Here is a 17,634-nt window from a genome sequence, read left to right as displayed (position 1 = left end):
TCTCAAAAACAAAGATAACCAGGCAAGCTACTTCCCTCAAAAAAACTGGGCAAGTTACTGGGTCCCTCGTGTCAGCCGCTCGTTGTGCAATTCTCTCGTTTATTGACTATGTTGACAATGGCATGGGTCCCAGATGTCAGAAATCCATTAGGAGGAACCATTTTTCTAGCTTAAAATAAGGAGGCACTTGCTTGCATACTGCCATTACCCTGGTGGGTCCCTGCTGTCATCCTCTCCATGTACAATCATCTCCTGATTGTCTACGCGTCAACCTAGTAGGCCCAGAAGTCATCCTCTAAACCCGTGGTGGACAAATACAACCCATTTAAAAAAATAACAGCCCATTCCATCCATTCTCACGGAAAGTTCAACATACAGAGCAAAGTAACAGGTCTGACCAAATATAGAGTACTGAACTTCCACGTTGACAACCATCATAGCCAAGTTAACTATCTACTCCCACTAATACTCTAGTGTACAAGTACTGACTTACACCTAGCTAACCAGACGATGTCGGCCGCCATCTGCAGTACACGCTAAATGCCGGCACCGACGACCTCCTCCTCGCCTCGGACTTGCCGGAGGTACGATAAGGCGCGTTGCTCGCGCGCGTTGGCCCTTTCCATGCCGGCGTGGTCCACCGAAGCTTCGGCTTCTAAGCGGGAAACCCACTTGACGAGCTGGTAGTAAAATTTGGTGCCGCGCACGCGTGCGTGCCTGATAGCCTCTAGGGCTATTTGTCAGGCGCCGACTGTCAGCGTTCTGGGAACGGGGGTCCCCAGACTTGCCTGCCTGCGGCCCACGGCGTGGCTGTGCTAGACGGCCCGTACGGCCCATCTTCATCAACAAGGCATTCAAGACCCTCGCGAGGGGCCAAGCCTCGCGAGGCGGACGACACAAGACCTCCTCAGGAGCAGCCTCACCAGGTTGGCTCGCGAGGAGCGGAGAGATCAAGGCAAGGCAAACCTCGTGACGTTCTCGTGATGTGAGCCATGACGATCGAGACCAGGCGGGCGCCAGCGCGCGCAGTGTCCTTGTTTCCCCTTTGGTTCTAAGGAAGCAAGCGTAGGCGCGGAGTACCGAGGCGTCAAGCAAAGGTTTCCATATCGGTGCAACGAGACCAAGACCAGCAGGACGGCAAGACGGAGGTCACCATGGAGCCCAAGGCGGCGTCACCGCCAGAGCCTTTTGCAGGCGAAGACTACTTTTGTCAGGATAAGCTATACTACTTGTCCCCTTTCAAATCGGCCATTGTTGGCTCCCTTCCCGCTCAATATTTGGGGAGAGGACCAGGGCCTATATAAGTAGAACTAGCCACCACCGTAGGGGATAACTGATTCGGAGGCATCTGACCTTTAGCTAATCCTTAGCCACACACCAAGCACAAGAACACCTCAACCTCAGGAGGTTGTTCTTCCCCTTGTACTGTTCATCATCAGCCCAAGAGGCAATCCACCACCACCACACTGGAGTAGGGTATTACTCCACAACGGTGTCCCGAACCAGTATATATCTTGTGTCTCTTGTGTTGTGAGTTCATTGAGTTCATCCGCGAGATCTTAGCAAGCTAGGGCTTGGATCGGTAGGGGGAAAGAACTTCGCGCGCACCCCAGAGTTCAAACCTTAAGGGTTTTGCCGGAACTCATGATCCGACATTTGGCGCACCAGGTAGGGGGGCGCCGAAGCTTCCCATCCATCGCTCTGCGTCACATCGCTTCATCGTCTCCATGGCGAGTGCACGCCGCGCCCGCGCCGAGCGCCGGGCTGCCCTCGCCACCCGCATTGCTCAGACGGCCCCTGTCGGCGGGCCACCCCATTGCTCTCCGTCGCCTGCCGCCAACGCCGCCACCGACCAGGTGGGGAACGAGCAGCAAGCGTCCCCGTTGCACCCCTCGGTGCGACAGGACGGCCGCACCGCCACTCCATCGCCGACTCTCGCTAGTTTGTCGTCTCACGCTCGTCGCGCTCCCATGGACACACGGGCCACGCTCCTCATGGCACACAAGCTCCTGCGCTACCGCCCAGTCGATGACCTCTACGGGGACTGCCTCGACCGCATCACCGAGCTTGTCAGCGCCGTAGGGGGCTCCCCTGCGCCGTCCGTCTCACTGCCTCGCCCTCCGCCAGCTACGGGCGACCTAGCTCACGGAGCACCTCCACCACCTCAGCACCAAGACGGTGCCCTGGCGCCAATGCGTGCGGCTCTGCGGCGCGACCCACTGCGTCCGGCGTCCGCGCGTGAAGAAAGAAGCTGTCAAGAAGTCCCTCGACCGCAAGAGAACGCTCCGCCACTCCGCACGCCGCCGCGCCATGATCGTTTGCCGCGGCAAGGCCCCGCGCCGCTTGCTGTAGCGGCGCGTGGGCGCCAAGACCAAGCTCCACCTCCAAGACGGGCCCCGGTGACCACGGCCGGTTGCCGCGCCTTCATCCCCAAGCTGCGTAGCGTCGCCTGGCCGGGATAGTTCAAGCCAGATCTGCCTCCTTGCTAACAGCACCCCCGACCCTGCGGAGTTCCTGCAGCTCTACGAGCTGAGCATCGAGGTGGCCAACGGTGACGAGAAAGTCATAGCGAACTGGTTCCCTATGGCGCTCAAAGACGGCGCCCGTTCGTGGCTCCAGAACCTACCTCCAGGCTCGATCTCCTCCTGGGACAAGATGCGCGACCGCTTCGCCGCCAACTTCCAGGGCACTCGCGACCGCCCACCGGCCACGGGTGACCTGCGCCGCGTCAAGCAACAACCAGGAGAGACCCTCTAGAAGTACATCCAGCGCTTCAACAACGTTCGTCTCAAGATCCCCAAGGTGACGGACTAGGCCATCATCTCCGCGTTTTCTGATGGCGTCCGTGATGTCAAGATGAAGGAGGAGCTCGCTATCCACGAGGAGATGTGCACATCCCTGGAGCTGTATAACCTGGCGACCAAGTGCGTAAGAGCTAAGGAAGGGCGCCTCTCCCTCCTTGAGCTCCCGGCTGCGGACCCGGAGGAGAAGAAAGCCAAGGCCAAGGACGTGAAGCGCAAGGGAGCGGCCGTGCTCGCGGCGGAGCTGGACACCAAGCGCAGCAGAGATTAGCCTGAGTCATCCAAGAGCAGCCGGCCGTTCTGCGCCTTCCATAACTGTATACCCACAACACCAGTGACTGTCAAGACCTCAAAGCCATTCGAGAAGGACGCTTCGGTCGACGCCACGAGCGCAATGACCGGGGCTACGACCGAGGAGGAGGACATGGTGGCGGACGCTGGGACGACCGTGGCCCGCGCTAGGAGTGGCGCGACCGACCTCGTGAGGACCGCTGGCAGGATCAGCCTCGCGAGGGCGCCTGGAGGGATCAGCCTTGTGAGGATCGTCCTCAAGGCAACGCCGGTCTTCCCCCACTACCGCCACCACCCAGAAGGAATGACAAACACCATCAAGACGAGAGGCTGAGGGCTTCCAAGAGCCACGTGCTAACGCCAGCATCTTGGGCGGAGCTCAGGCCCCAGCCTCGCAACGTATCTTCAAACAGTTTGCTCGTGAAGTGAATGCAGCCCTCCCCAACTTGAGGCCACACGCCTGCTCAAGAGGTCCGAGTGCGCCATCACCTTCAGTTCGGTGGATCAGCTCAAGTGCGCGGCCACCGCAGGCGCCCTGATGCTTTGCTCCCCAGTCATCAGCAATGTGCAAGTTACCAAGACCCTCATCGACGGTGGCGCAGGGCTCAGCGTCCTGTCCGTTAACACGTTCGACAACCTCCAAGTGCCGTATGATCAGCTTCAGCCCACCAAGCCTTTCTCAGGAGTGACCGACGGCTCCACTACCCCTATCGGGCAGGTCCGCCTTCCCGTCACCTTCGGAGAATGCAAGAACTACCGCACCGAACTCATCGACTTTGATGTCGCGCACATCTGTCTGCCATACAGTGCCATCCTCGGGTACCCAGCCCTGACCAAGTTCATGGCGGTGACCCATCATGGCTACAATGTCCTCAAGATGCCGGGAAGCGGCGGAATCATCACGGTCCCATGCGAAGAAAGATATGCGATGTGCTCCCTTGAGCGTGCCTTTCAAGCTGCAGCAATTGACGACCCCGACAGCAAGGGCGAGTGCCCTCCTAAGGCCACCTCCAAGAAGAAGAAGCAGCTGCGCCGTGCAGGACCTCAGGAGGGTGGCGCCGCGACCGGAACCTCGTCAGGATCAGCGCCCGCACCAGGGGCGCCTCCCTCCATCGCATAGGAATGCGCGCCCGGCGCCCTTCTCGGGCAGGGCTCGGGGGCTCTCTTCTGGAGGGCCTCAGACCTTGCCAACATCACGAGGGAGGCGCTCGGGCACCACTTGGAGGCGTGCTTCACGGCACATTTCCCTCAGGATAACACAGGGCAAGGAGCGCCCACCGCTCAGGAGTTCATCACCAGGACCGCTCAGGAACTAGAAGACGCAAGGGCCCTGCGCGGCGACCGCCGCTCACGAAGCGCAGCTCCCCATCCAGGCGAGGATGCTAGGCTGCGCGTCTGCATCAACGTCCCAGGGCTCAACAGGGCCGTATCTCGGGAGCCCTTCTAGCCTTCACGCATGGGCCGCTGCGAGGGTCCACCGCACAGCTACGTACGCATGCCTTTTGGCCTGCCGAGCGTGTCGTCCGCCTATCAGCGCAACTTGCAGCGCGTCCTGGCAGCTCAGGAGGCCAGGCATCACGCCGTCCTGACAGAGATGGAGACGGTCCCCAAGGAACCACCTGGACCCCTGATGACCCACAAGTATAGGGGATCTATCGTAGTCCTTTCGATGAGTAAGAGTGTCGAACCCAACGAGGAGCAGAAGGAAATGATAAGCGGTTTTCAGCAAGGTATTCTCTGCAAGCACTGAAATTATAGGTAACAGATAGTTTTGTGGTAAGACAATTTGTAACAAGCAACAAGTAACAAAAGTAAATAAAGTGCAGGAAGGTGGCCCAATCCTTTTTGTAGCAAAGGACAAGCCTGGACAAACTCTAATATAGAGAAAAGCGCTCCCGAGGACACATGGGAATTATCGTCAAGCTAGTTTTCATCACATTCATATGATTCGCGTTCGGTAATTTTATAATTTTATATGTGGGTGGACCGGTGCTTGGGTGCTGTCCTTGCTTAGACAAGCATCCCACTTATGATTAACTCCTATTGCAAGCATCCGCAACTACAAAAGAAATATTAAGGTAAACCTAACCATAGCATGAAACATATGGATCCAAATCAGCCCCTTACGAAGCAACGCATAAACTAGGGTTTAAGCTTCTGTCACTCTAGCAACCCATCATCTACTTATTACTTCCCAATGCCTTCCTCTAGGCCCAAACAATGGTGAAGTGTCATGTAGTCGACGTTCACATAACACCACTAGAGGAGAGGCAACATACATCTCATCAAAATATCAAACGAATACCAAATTCACATGACTACTAATAGCAAGACTTCTCCCATGTCCTCAGGAACAAACGTAACTACTCACAAAGCATATTCATGTTCATAATCAGAGGATTATTAATATGCAAATAGGATCTAAACATATGATCTTCCGCCAAATAAACCAACTACCATCAACTACAAGGAGTAATCAACACTACTAGCAACCTACAGGTACCAATCTCAGACTTAGAGACAAGAATTGAGTACAAGAGATGAACTAGGGTTTGAGAGGAGATGGTGCTGGTGAAGATGTTGATGGAGATTGGCCCCCTCCCGATGAGAGGAGCGTTGGTGATGACGATGGCGATGATTTCCCCCTCCCGGAGGGAAGTGTCCCCGGCAGAACAGCTCTGCCGGAGCCCTAGATTGGTTCCGCCAAGGTTCCGCCTCATGGCGGCGGAGTCTCGTCCCGAAAGCTTGCTTATGATTTTTCTTCGGATGAAAGACTTCATATAGCAGAACATGGGCATCGGAGGGCCACCAGGGGGCCCACGAGGTAGGGGGCGCCCCCCCTCGTGCCCAGGGTGTGGGTCCCCTCTGGTATTTTCTTCGCTCTGTATTTTTTATTATTTCCAAAAATAACTTCCATGGAGTTTCAGGACTTTTGGAGTTGTGCAGAATAGGTCTCTAATATTTCCTCCTTTTCCAGCCCAGAATTCCAGCTGCCGGCATTCTCCCTCTTTATGTAAACCTTGTAAAATAAGAGAGAATAGGCATAAGTATTGTGACATAATGTGTAATAACAACCCATAATGCAATAAATATCGATATAAAAGCATGATGCAAAATGGACGTATCAACTCCCCCAAGCTTAGACCTCGCTTGTCCTCAAGCGGAAGCTGATAACGATAAATATGTCCACATGTTTAGAGGTAGAGGTGTCGATAAAATAAAATACGGACATGAGGGCATCATGATCATTCTTATAACAGCAACATATATGGATATTGTCATATGATTTCTTATGCTCAAGTAATAATCTATTCACAATGTCACGTATGAATCAGAAACTTCATTGAGAACCAACAAACTATAATCTCAGTCACTGAAGCAAGTGCAATTTATCACAACATCAGAAAGAGTCTATGTCAAAGCTTTTCAGCAAGCCCACATACTCAACTATCATGTAGTCTTTCACAATTGCTAACATTCACGCAATACTTGTGGTTACAGAGTTTTAATCGGACACAGAGGAAGATAGGGGCTTATAGTTTCGCCTCCCCACCTTTTACCTCAAGGGTAATGTCAACAATAATTGCTCATGCTAACTTACATCCAATTAGATATATATATCAGGATCTTTCCAACACACTGAGCTTGCCAAAGGATAAAATGTAAAAAGGAAAGGTGGAAATCACCATGACTCTTGCATAAGGGTAAGAGGTAAAAGTAAAAGATAGGCCCTTCGCAGAGGGAAGAAGAGGTTGTCATGCTCTTTTATGGTTGGATGCACAAGATCTTAATGCGGAAGAACGTCACTTTATATTGCCACTTGTGATATGGACCTTTATTATGCAGTCCGTCGCTTTTATTTCTTCCACATCACAAGATCGTATAAAGCTTATTTTCTCCCACACTAATTAGTCATACATATTTAGAGAGCAATTTTTATTGCTTGCACTGATGACAACTTACTTGAAGGATCTTACTCAATCCATAGGTAGATATGGTGGACTCTCATCGCAAAACCGGGTGTAAGGGTATTTGGAGGCACAAGTAGTAACTCTACTTGGTGCAAAGAATTTGGCTAGCATGAGGGGAAAAGGCAAGCTCAACATGTTGGATGATCCATGACAATATACTTTATCTCAGATATAAGAAAACATAACCCATTACGTTGTCTTCCTTGTCCAACATCAACTCTTTAGCATGTCATATTTTAATGAGTGCTCACAATCATAAAAGATGTCTAAGATAGTATATTTATATGTGAAACCTCTCTTTCTTTATTACTTCCTATTAATTGCAATGATGACCAAAGCTATGTTTGTTAACTCTCAACAACTTTTAATCATCATACTCTTTATATGTGAAGCCATTACTCTCCATAAGATCAATATGATCTCTTTGTTTCTATTTATTTTTTCTTTTTCTTTTATTCACTCAAGATCAAAGCAAAATAATCAAGCCCTTGACTCAACACTAATCTTTATTATATAGCTCACGGACTCGATTACATAAAGGGATCATAAAGCAAAACTCAAAACTAGATCATACCAAAACTTTATTCTACTAGATCTAGATATTACTAAAAGGATCGAACTAAGAAAAACGGTAAAGATAGGAGTGTGATGGTGATACGATACCGGGGCACCTCCCCCAAGCTTGGCAGTTGCCAAGGGGAGTGCCCATACCCATGTGATTAGATCTCGTTTGCCGATGAAGAGGATGGTGGAGTTGTTGATGGGTAGTCGCACATCGAGCGCAAGAGATCCTCCAACTTGCGGATAATGCCCTTGAGTGCGACGATATGCTCCTTCAACAAAATATTTTCACGCGTGAGATACTTGTTTTGTATACGAGCTAACTCAATCATCTTGAAAGCTTCGATCTCCGTTGGGGTAAGAATATTGTGATCAAGTTGAAGGATGTCTTCTAATGTCGGAGCTTGGTACTCCGTGGCCTTCTTGATACCTTCATCCTTGTTGATCTCCGTGGGTTCTTCCCTCTTTAGCTCTATCTTCATTGGCCAAGCATCATTGTCACCATTGTTGGAGGAGGGGGACGACATGATGCCTAGCCTTGACAACCCTGACAGAAAACAGCTAGAAACAAGAACAGAGGATAATTGCGTGATACGGTGGTCAAAACCTTCGGGAGATTATATAATGATTTTTTACCGGCCAAAATACGTATCGTGCAAGAAAACGGAGTCCGGAGAGCGCACGAGGTGCCCACGAGGCACGGGGGCGCGCCCTCCACCCTCGTGGAGACCTCGTGTCCTTCCCGGACTACTTCTTTTTTTCTATTTTTCTAAATATTCCAAAACATAGAAAATTTTCCATTAGAATTGTTTTGGAGTCGGTTTTCTTACCGTACCACATACCTGTTCCTTTTCGGAGTCTGAAACGTTCTGGAAAGTGTCCCTTATGTATTCCTCCAGGGTTACGGTTTCAATAACATTGGTTTCAACATTTATAGGATTACCTGAGATACAATGTTTGATTCTTTGACCGTTCACCACCTTCGGATTTGTGCCTTCGAAGTTGTTGATTTTTATGGCACCGGAACGATAGACCTCCTCGATAACGTAAGGACCTTCCCATTTAGAGAGAAGTTTTCCTGCAAAGAATCTTAAACGAGAGTTGTATAGCAATACATAGTCACCTACATTAAACTCACGCTTTTGTATCCTTTTATCATGCCATCTTTTAACTTTTTCTTTAAACAGTTTGGCATTCTCATAGGCTTGGGTTCTCCATTCATCAAGTGAGCTAATGTCAAATAGCCTCTTCTCACCGGCAAGTTTGAAAGCATAGTTGAGCTCTTTAATAGCCCAATATGCCTTATGTTCTAGTTCGAGAGGTAAGTGACATGCTTTTCCATAAACCATTTTATAGGGAGACATACCCATAGGATTTTTATATGCAGTTCTATAGGCCCATAATGCATCATCAAGTTTCTTGGACCAATTCTGTCTAGATCTATTAATAGTCTTTTGTAAAATTAATTTGAGCTCTCTGTTACTCAATTCTACTTGACCACTAGACTGTGGGTGATAAGGGGATGCAATTCTATGATTAACATCATATTTGGCAAGCATTTTAAGGAAAGCACCATGAATAAAATGTGAACCACCATCAGTCATTAAATATATAGGGACTCCAAACCTCGAAAAAATAATTTCTTTAAGCATCTTAATAGAAGTGTTATGATCAACACTACAAGTTGGAATAGCTTCTACCCGCTTAGTAACGTAATCAACAGCAACTAAAATATGTGTATATCCATTAGAGGCGGGAAACGGTCCCATATAATCAAAGCCCCAAACATCAAATGGTTCAATAACAAGTGAATAATTCATAGGCATTTCCTGACGTCTACTAATATTACCAATTCTTGGACATTCATCACAAGATAAGACAAACTTAAGGGCATCCTTGAAGAGAGTAGGCTAATAAAAACCGGATTGCAATACCTTATGTGCAGTTCTATCTCCAGCGTGGTGTCCTCCATAAGCCTCGGAGTGACACTTGCGTAGGATCTGTTCCTGTTCATGCTCAGGTACACAACATATAATGACACCATCTACTCCTTCTTTATAAAGATGTGGGTCATCCCAAAAGTAATGTCTCAAATCATAGAAAAACTTTTTCTTTTGCTGGTATGTGAAACTAGGTGGTATAAATTTAGCAACAATATAATTAGCATAATCAGCATACCATGGAGTAGTTCGAGAAGCATTTATGACATTTAATTGTTCATCAGGAAAGCTATCGTCAATAGGTAGTGGGTCATCAAGAACATTCTCTAACCTAGACAAGTTGTCTCCAATGGGGTTCTCAGCTCCCTTTCTATCAATAATATGCAAATCAAATTCTTGTAGCAAGAGAACCCATCTAATAAGTCTAGGTTTAGCATCTTTCTTTTCCATAAGATATTTAATAGCAGCATGATCTGTGTGAATAGTTACTTTAGAATTAACAATATAAGGTCTGAACTTATCACAAGCAAATACAACTGCTAAGAATTCTTTCTCAGTAGTAGCACAATTTCTCTGAGCATTATCTAGAGTTTTACTAGCATATTGAATGACATTTAATTTCTTAACAACTCTTTGCCCTAGAACAACACCCACAGCATAATCGCTAGCATCACACATAATTTCAAAGGGTAAGTTCCAATCAGGTGGCTGGACAATAGGTGTAGAGATTAATGCTTTCTTAAGTATTTCAAATGCTTTTACACAATCATCATCAAAGACAAATGGTATATCTTTTTGTAATAGATTAGTCAGAGGCCGAGAAATTTTTGAGAAGTCCTTAATGAATCTCCTATAAAAACTGGCATGACCAAGGAAACTTCTTATAACTTTGATGTCCTTGGGACATGGCATCTTTTCAATGGCATCAACTTTAGCTTTATCAACTTCAATACCTCTTTCAAAAATTTTATACCCCAAGACAATGCCTTCATTAACCATAAAGTGGCACTTCTCCCAATTCAAGACAAGGTTAGTTTCTTCACATCTCTGCAAAACTTGATCAAGGTTGCTCAAGCAATCATCAAAAGAGGATCCATAAACGGAGAAATCGTCCATGAAAACCTCACAAATCTTTTTCACAAAAGTAAGAGAATATAGCCATCATGCATCTTTGAAAGGTAGCAGGTGCATTACATAAACCAAAAGGCATACGTCTATAAGAAAAAGTACCGAAAGGGCAAGTAAACGTGGTCTTAGCTTGATCATCAGCTGACACGGGTATTTGAGAGAAACCAGAATAACCATCTAGAAAGCAAAAATGTGTATGTTTGGATAATTTTTCTAGCATTTGATCAATAAAAGCTAAGGGGTAATGATCTTTTTTAGTAGCTTTATTTAATTTGTGAAAATCAATTACCATCCTATAACCTGTAATAATTCTTTGCGGAATCAGTTCATCTTTATCATTAGGAACGACAGTAATACCTCCCTTCTTAGGGACACAATGGACAGGACTTACCCACTGACTATCAGCAACGAGATAGATTATACCTGCCTCGAGGAGCTTTAATATTTCCTTTCTTACCACTTCTTTCATCTTAGGATTCATCCGTCGTTGATGATCAACAACTGGTTTGGCGTCTTTCTCCAAATTTATTTTGTGTTGACATAGAGTGGAACTAATGCCCTCGAGGAGCTTTAATATTTCCTTTCTTACCACTTCTTTCATCTTAGGATCCAATAGCAGCACGGTGCTTCTTTAGAGTCTTCAATAATTTTTCTTCCTCCTTCTCTGAAAGGTTAGCACTAATAATAACAGGATATATCTTCTTTTCATCAAGATAAGCATATTTAAGAGTATCAGGCAATGGTTTAAGCTCAAACACAGGATCACCCTTGGGTGGAGGAGGATCCCCTAAGATTTCCACAGGCAAGTTGTGTTTCAGAATAGGTCCCTGTTTAAAGAATACTTCATCTATTTCCCTTCTTTCATTCATAAACATATCATTTTCATGGTCTAGCAAATATTTTTCTAAAGGGTCACTAGGAGGTACGGCAATAGAAGCAAGACCAATAATTTCATCTTTACTAGGCAATTCCTCTTCACGGTGTTGTCTATGAAATTTAGAAAAGTTAAACTCATGAGACATATCACCTAAACCAATAGTAACAACATCCTTTTCGCAGTCTATCTTATCATTAACAGTGTTTAAGAAGGGTCTACCAAATATAATGGGACAAAAGCTATCTTGTGGGGAACCAAGAACAAGAAAATCAGCAGGATATTTATTTTTCCCACACAAGATTTCAACATCTCTAATAATTCCAATTGGCGATATAGTATCTCTATTGGCAAGCTTAATGGTAACATCAATTTCTTCTAACTCAGCGGTTGCAATACCATGCATAATTTCTTTTTATAAGCCAATAGGTATTGCACTAGCACTAGCACCCATGTCACATAAGCCATGATAACAATGACCTCCTATTTTAACAGAAATAACAAGCATGCCTACCACAGGTCTAGGTTTATCTTTAGCACAAGGTTTAGCAATTCTAGCAGTTTCATCACAGAAATAAATAACATGCCCATCAATATTATCAGCCAAGAGATCTTTAACAATAGCAATAATAGGTTCAACTTTAACTTGCTCAGGAGGTGTATAGGTTCTAATATTGCTTTTATGAACCACAGTTGAAGCTTTAGCATGATCCTTTATCCTAACAGGGAAAGGCGGTTTCTCAACATAAGCAGTAGGAACAATAGGATCATTATAAGTGATAGTCTTTTCTTCAACTTTAATAGGTGCAACTACTTTTACTTCTGTGGGAGGATTATATTTAAACCACTTCTCCTTAGGGAGATCAACGTGAGCAGCAAAAGATTCACAAAAAGAAGCTACTATCTCAGAGTCAAGTCCATATTTAGTGCTAAATTTACGGAAAACATCGGTATCCATAAAAGATTTAACACAATCAAACTTAGGTGTTATACCTGACTCCTTACCTTAGTCGAGGTGCCAATCCTCAGAGTTGCGTTTAATTCTTTCCAATAAATCCCACTTGAATTCAATAGTCTTCATCATAAAAGAACCAGTACAAGAAGTATCGAGCATGGTGCGATTGTTGTCAGAAAGCCGAGCATAAAAATTTTGAATAATCATTTCTCTTGAGAGCTCATGATTGGGGCATGAATATAACATTGACTTAAGCCTCCCCCAACCTTGAGCGATGCTTTCTCCTTCGCGAGGCCAAAAATTATATTTATAATTATGATCACGATGAATAAGATGCATAGGATAAAACTTCTGATGAAATTCCAATTTCAATCGCTTATAGTCCCACGATCCCATATCATCACATAGCCTGTACCATGTCAATGCATCTCCCTTCAAAGATAAAGGGAAGACCTTCTTCTTGATAACATCATCGGGCATACCGGCAATCTTAAATAATCCACAAACTTCATCCACATAGATTAGGTGCTCATCAGGATGTAATGATCTGTCTCCTGCAAAAGGGTTAGCTAGCAGTTTTTCTATCATACCCGAAGGAATTTCAAAGTAGACATTTTAATTTTTCAGTAGGTTCAGTAGGTTGAGGAGCAAATCTTTGCTCTACTGGTCGGGGTGAAGATACCCCAAACAAGCCCCTCAGAGGATTACTTTCCATAGCAACAAGTGACAGTAAATTTCAGCACACTATATAAATTTTTCCTTACCAAATTCCACCTACCAAAGGCGCTTCACTCCCCGGCAACGGCGCCAGAAAAGAGTCTTGATGACCCACAAGTATAGGGGATCTATCATAGTCCTTTCAATGAGTAAGAGTGTCGAACCCAACTAGGAGCAGAAGGAAATGATAAGCGGTTTTCAGCAAGGTATTCTCTGCAAGCACTGAAATTATAGGTAATAGATAGTTTTGTGATAAGATAATTTGTAACGAGCAACAAGTAAAAAAGTAAATAAAGTGCAGCAAGGTGGCCCAATCCTTTTTGTAGCAAAGGACAAGCCTGGACAAACTCTTACATAGAGAAAATCGCTCCCAAGGACACATGGGAATTATCGTCAAGCTAGTTTTCATCACATTCATATGATTCGCGTTCGGTACTTTGATAATTTGATATGTGCGTGGACCGGTCCTTGGGTGTTGTCCTTACTTGGACAAGCATCCCACTTATGATTAACTCCTATTGCAAGCATCCGCAACTACAAAAGAAATATTAAGGTAAACCTAACCATAGCATGAAACATATGGATCCAAATCAGCCCCTTACGAAGCAACGCATAAACTAGGGTTTAAGATTCTGTCACTCTAGCAGCCCATCATCTACTTATTACTTCCCAATGCCTTCCTCTAGGCCCAAACAATGGTGAAGTGTCATGTAGTCGACGTTCACATAACACCACTAGAGGAGAGACAACATAATCCTCATCAAAATATCGAACGAATACCAAATTCACATGACTACTAATAGCAAGACTTCTCCCATGTCCTCAGGAACAAATGTAACTACTCACAAAGCATATTCATGCTCATAATCAGAGGAGTATTAATATGCATATAGGATCTGAACATATGATCTTCGACCAAATAAACAGACTAGCATCAACTACAAGGAGTAATCAACACTACTAGCAACCTACAGGTACCAATCTCAGACTTAGACACATGAATTGGATACAAGAGATGAACATGGGTTTGAGAGGAGATGGTGCTGGTGAATATGTTGATGGAGATTGGCCCCCTCCCCATGAGAGGAGCGTTGGTGATGACGATGGCGATGATTTCCCCCTCCCGGAGGGAAGTGTCCCCGGCAGAATAGCTCTGCCGGAGCCCTAGATTGGTTCCGCCAAGGTTCCGCCTCGTGGCGGCGGAGTCTCATCCTGAAAGCTTGCTTATGATTTTTCTTCGGACGAAAGACTTCATATAGTAGAAGATGGGCACCGGAGGGCCACCAGGGGGCCCACGAGGTAGGGGGCGCCCAGGGGGGTAGGGCGCGCCCCCACCCTCATGCCCAGGGTGTGGGTCCCCTCTGGTATTTTCTTCGCTCAGTATTTTTTATTATTTCCAAAAATAACTTCCGTGGAGTTTCAGGACTTTTGGAGTTGTGCAGAATAGGTCTTTAATATTTGCTCCATTTCCAGCCCAGAATTCCAGCTGCCGGCATTCTCCCTCTTTATGTAAACCTTGTAAAATAAGAGAGAATAGGCATAAGTATTGTGACATAATGTGTAATAACAGCCCATAATGCAATAAATATCGATATAAAAGCATGATGCAAAATGGACGTATCAACCCCCAGAGCATCCTGGGGCTCAGGGCCCCGGTGGCTCATGAGGAGCAACTCCTTCGCCGCGTACCTCCAGCTGCCCCGACATCCCTTCATCGACAGAACTAGGAGACATTTTTCCAATTTTATTTAGCTGGGAGCGCCCCTCGGGCTGCATCATTCCTAGGCCGCATGGGTTCGTCCCTGTGGCATGTATCCCTTTTCTTATGTCTTTAGCTTACCTTGCCGGGGGCGCCCCTCGGGCTGCATCATCCCCAAGCCGCTCGGGCCGGACCCGGTGGCATGTAACTTCTCTGCATTTACCTAAGCCAGTATGCTTTCCATGCCTAATCTGTCTATGACTATTACCTCCTTGATCGTCACCTATCATGGGAGCCGCGCGCCGGCCGTTTTTCTTCAGGATCCTTCGCGTGAGTAGGTTAAGCACGGCGTCTGTGCTCGGGCCCGTCCCAACAGCGTTGATAAATCCAACGGCTGAGCTCTGTCTGACGGGTCGGCCCCGTTCACGTCACCTCCTGGGGCCGTTGGTGCTTGGCCCTCTCACGCGATAACCTCAGGAGATTCGTCCGGCGCAGGTTGTCTGACCACCTCACAGGACCAGCACAACGAACAAGAACCAAGACCAGGCGCAACTCGCCTTGAGGTAGGGCCTTGTGAGTCCCGCGCTGGCTCACGAGTGCCCAGATACACCTCTTCTAGCCCTGCCTTGCAAGCCACGTGTCAGGGCGGGGCTGTACACGCCCCGGGGGCTCTCCGCGGTAGGGAGCCCCCCTCCCACGCACAAGTGGAAGCACCATGCTCCGCGCTGGCCGTCGACACTGCCGAGGAGCGGCTATGCCCATGCACAAGCGGAAGCACTACGCTCCGCGCTGGTGATAAACAACTGAGGGCGGCCTCACAGCCGTACCAACCTCAGGGAGCTCAGAGCTTAGTGTCCGGCCTCACCGAAACGCCGCCCCTGGGGAGAGTCGCGCGAGGAGGCTGGGCACGGGGGCTGCGCTTGGATCACACCCAAGCGTACGCCGCCCAAGCCAGGTCCCTCGGACATGGAGATTGTTTGCGCGTCAAGGGGGACTCCTGAGCATCGCGACTCAGGAGCCTAACTGGTCACGTAGCCCCTCACTCCTTGGTCCGTCCTGGTCTCCAGTCGCCCCAACGGGGGTTGAGGTATGCACGGGCCGGGCTCTGCTGACGTAGAACATTAACCTATCCTCTCGTATTCTTCCTATAAACTGTTTGCGCGTCAAGGGGGACTCCTGAGCATCGCGACTCAGGAGCCTAACTGGTCACGTAGCCCCTCACTCCTTGGTCCGTCCTGGTCTCTTGTCGGCCCAACGACGGTTGAGGTATGCGCGGGGCCGGGCTCTGCCGACGCAGAACACAAAGCAAATAGGAAGAAAATCGCAAAATCTCAAAGAAAATATCACAAGCCATATCGTTCCCCCAAATACCAAGCACGAGTTTAAACGTCTCCACGAGCCATGATACATGTTGCAGGGATAAAATAGGGAACCAGCCGCAAGTTAGTCACCCCTGGACACCGCCATCACCCGCAGAAGGTGCTCCTCCCTTGGTAGCGTCGCCTTCACCTACACCGCCAGATGGAGCCGCAGGATCGGTGGCATCGCCGGTCGATGGCGCGAGGACGAAGCCGCGGAACTTCTTCAGCAGGGCCTCCACTTGACCTTTCATGGCTGCGGCGGCAGCCGTGCAGTGTTCATCTGCTACAGGCTCCAGTAGCTCGTCAAGACGAGCACTGGGGTCACGAAGGTACAGATGGCTGAAGACACACGTCAGTGCAGCTGAAGAAAGGACACGAGCCTTTGCCTCAGCCATGGGACCGATGCCCTCCACGACTTCCTCAAGCGCCTTCACCAAGTGGGGAAGTAGCTGAGAAGGGCCATCCTCGTCGGTGGTCAGCAGCTTCTCCAAGCCCTTCTCGTACAGTGACTTCAGCGCCACGCTGGACCTTTCCTCGAGAAGCGCGAAGGCCACGCGGTCTTCAGCCAGGACCTTCGCCTTGGCGTCATGATCGGCCTCCTTCACCTTCGCCTTCCGCTCCAACTCCTCCAGCCGGCTGCACTCAGTGGCCTGCGCCTTCGCCAGCTCTCCCACCTCGGCGTTGCAGCCCTTGATGGCGTCCTCCCGGGCCCTCATCTCCTCCTCCTTCGCCTGGCGGCCACGTGCTTCTTCTGCGCGCTGGTCGCGCAGGCTCTTCAGCTCGTCCTCCAGTTCTCGGCAGCGGTCGCGGGCGGCCTCGACGTCCTTCAGCGCCGCCTCGCGATCGGCCGCGGCTTTGGCGGCGGCCTGCTTCTCCTTCTCGGAGGCCGCCGCGGCCTGACTCAGCGACGCTCGAACCGCCGAGTCAGAGTGAAGCCAGCCGGAGGCCAGCTCCAGGTGCCCGGTTACCAGGCGCGGGTCCGCGCCCAGGAGATCTTCCCGCAGCTGGGCCATCTCCGAAAGGACGCGCTCCAAGACGGAAGAGGAAGCAGAAGAACCTGGGGCCAGAGGCGCAGCAGGAGGAGGGGGCGGCATTGTCACCAGAGCCTGGGAGATCAAGGGCTCCTGAGCCTTTGGGACCTCATCAGCCGAGCCAGGCACCGGCACTTCCGGAGCCAACGGGGCCACGGGAACTGACTCCTCCCGACAATGCTCCTCTTGGCCTCGCGAGGGCGACCGGGCTGGGGAAGTGCCAGTGTTGTCGCCTCCTTTCTCCGCAGAGGGGGGCGCGGCCGCTGTATCCTCCTTCCTTTTCTTCGCCGAAGGCATCGGCCTGA

This window comes from Aegilops tauschii, chromosome 5 (genome assembly GCF_002575655.3).
Source record: "Aegilops tauschii subsp. strangulata cultivar AL8/78 chromosome 5, Aet v6.0, whole genome shotgun sequence".
NCBI classification, from domain to species: domain Eukaryota; kingdom Viridiplantae; phylum Streptophyta; class Magnoliopsida; order Poales; family Poaceae; genus Aegilops; species Aegilops tauschii.
The sequence above is the reverse complement of the archived record's forward strand: the minus strand, read 5'-3'. Positions refer to the sequence as shown.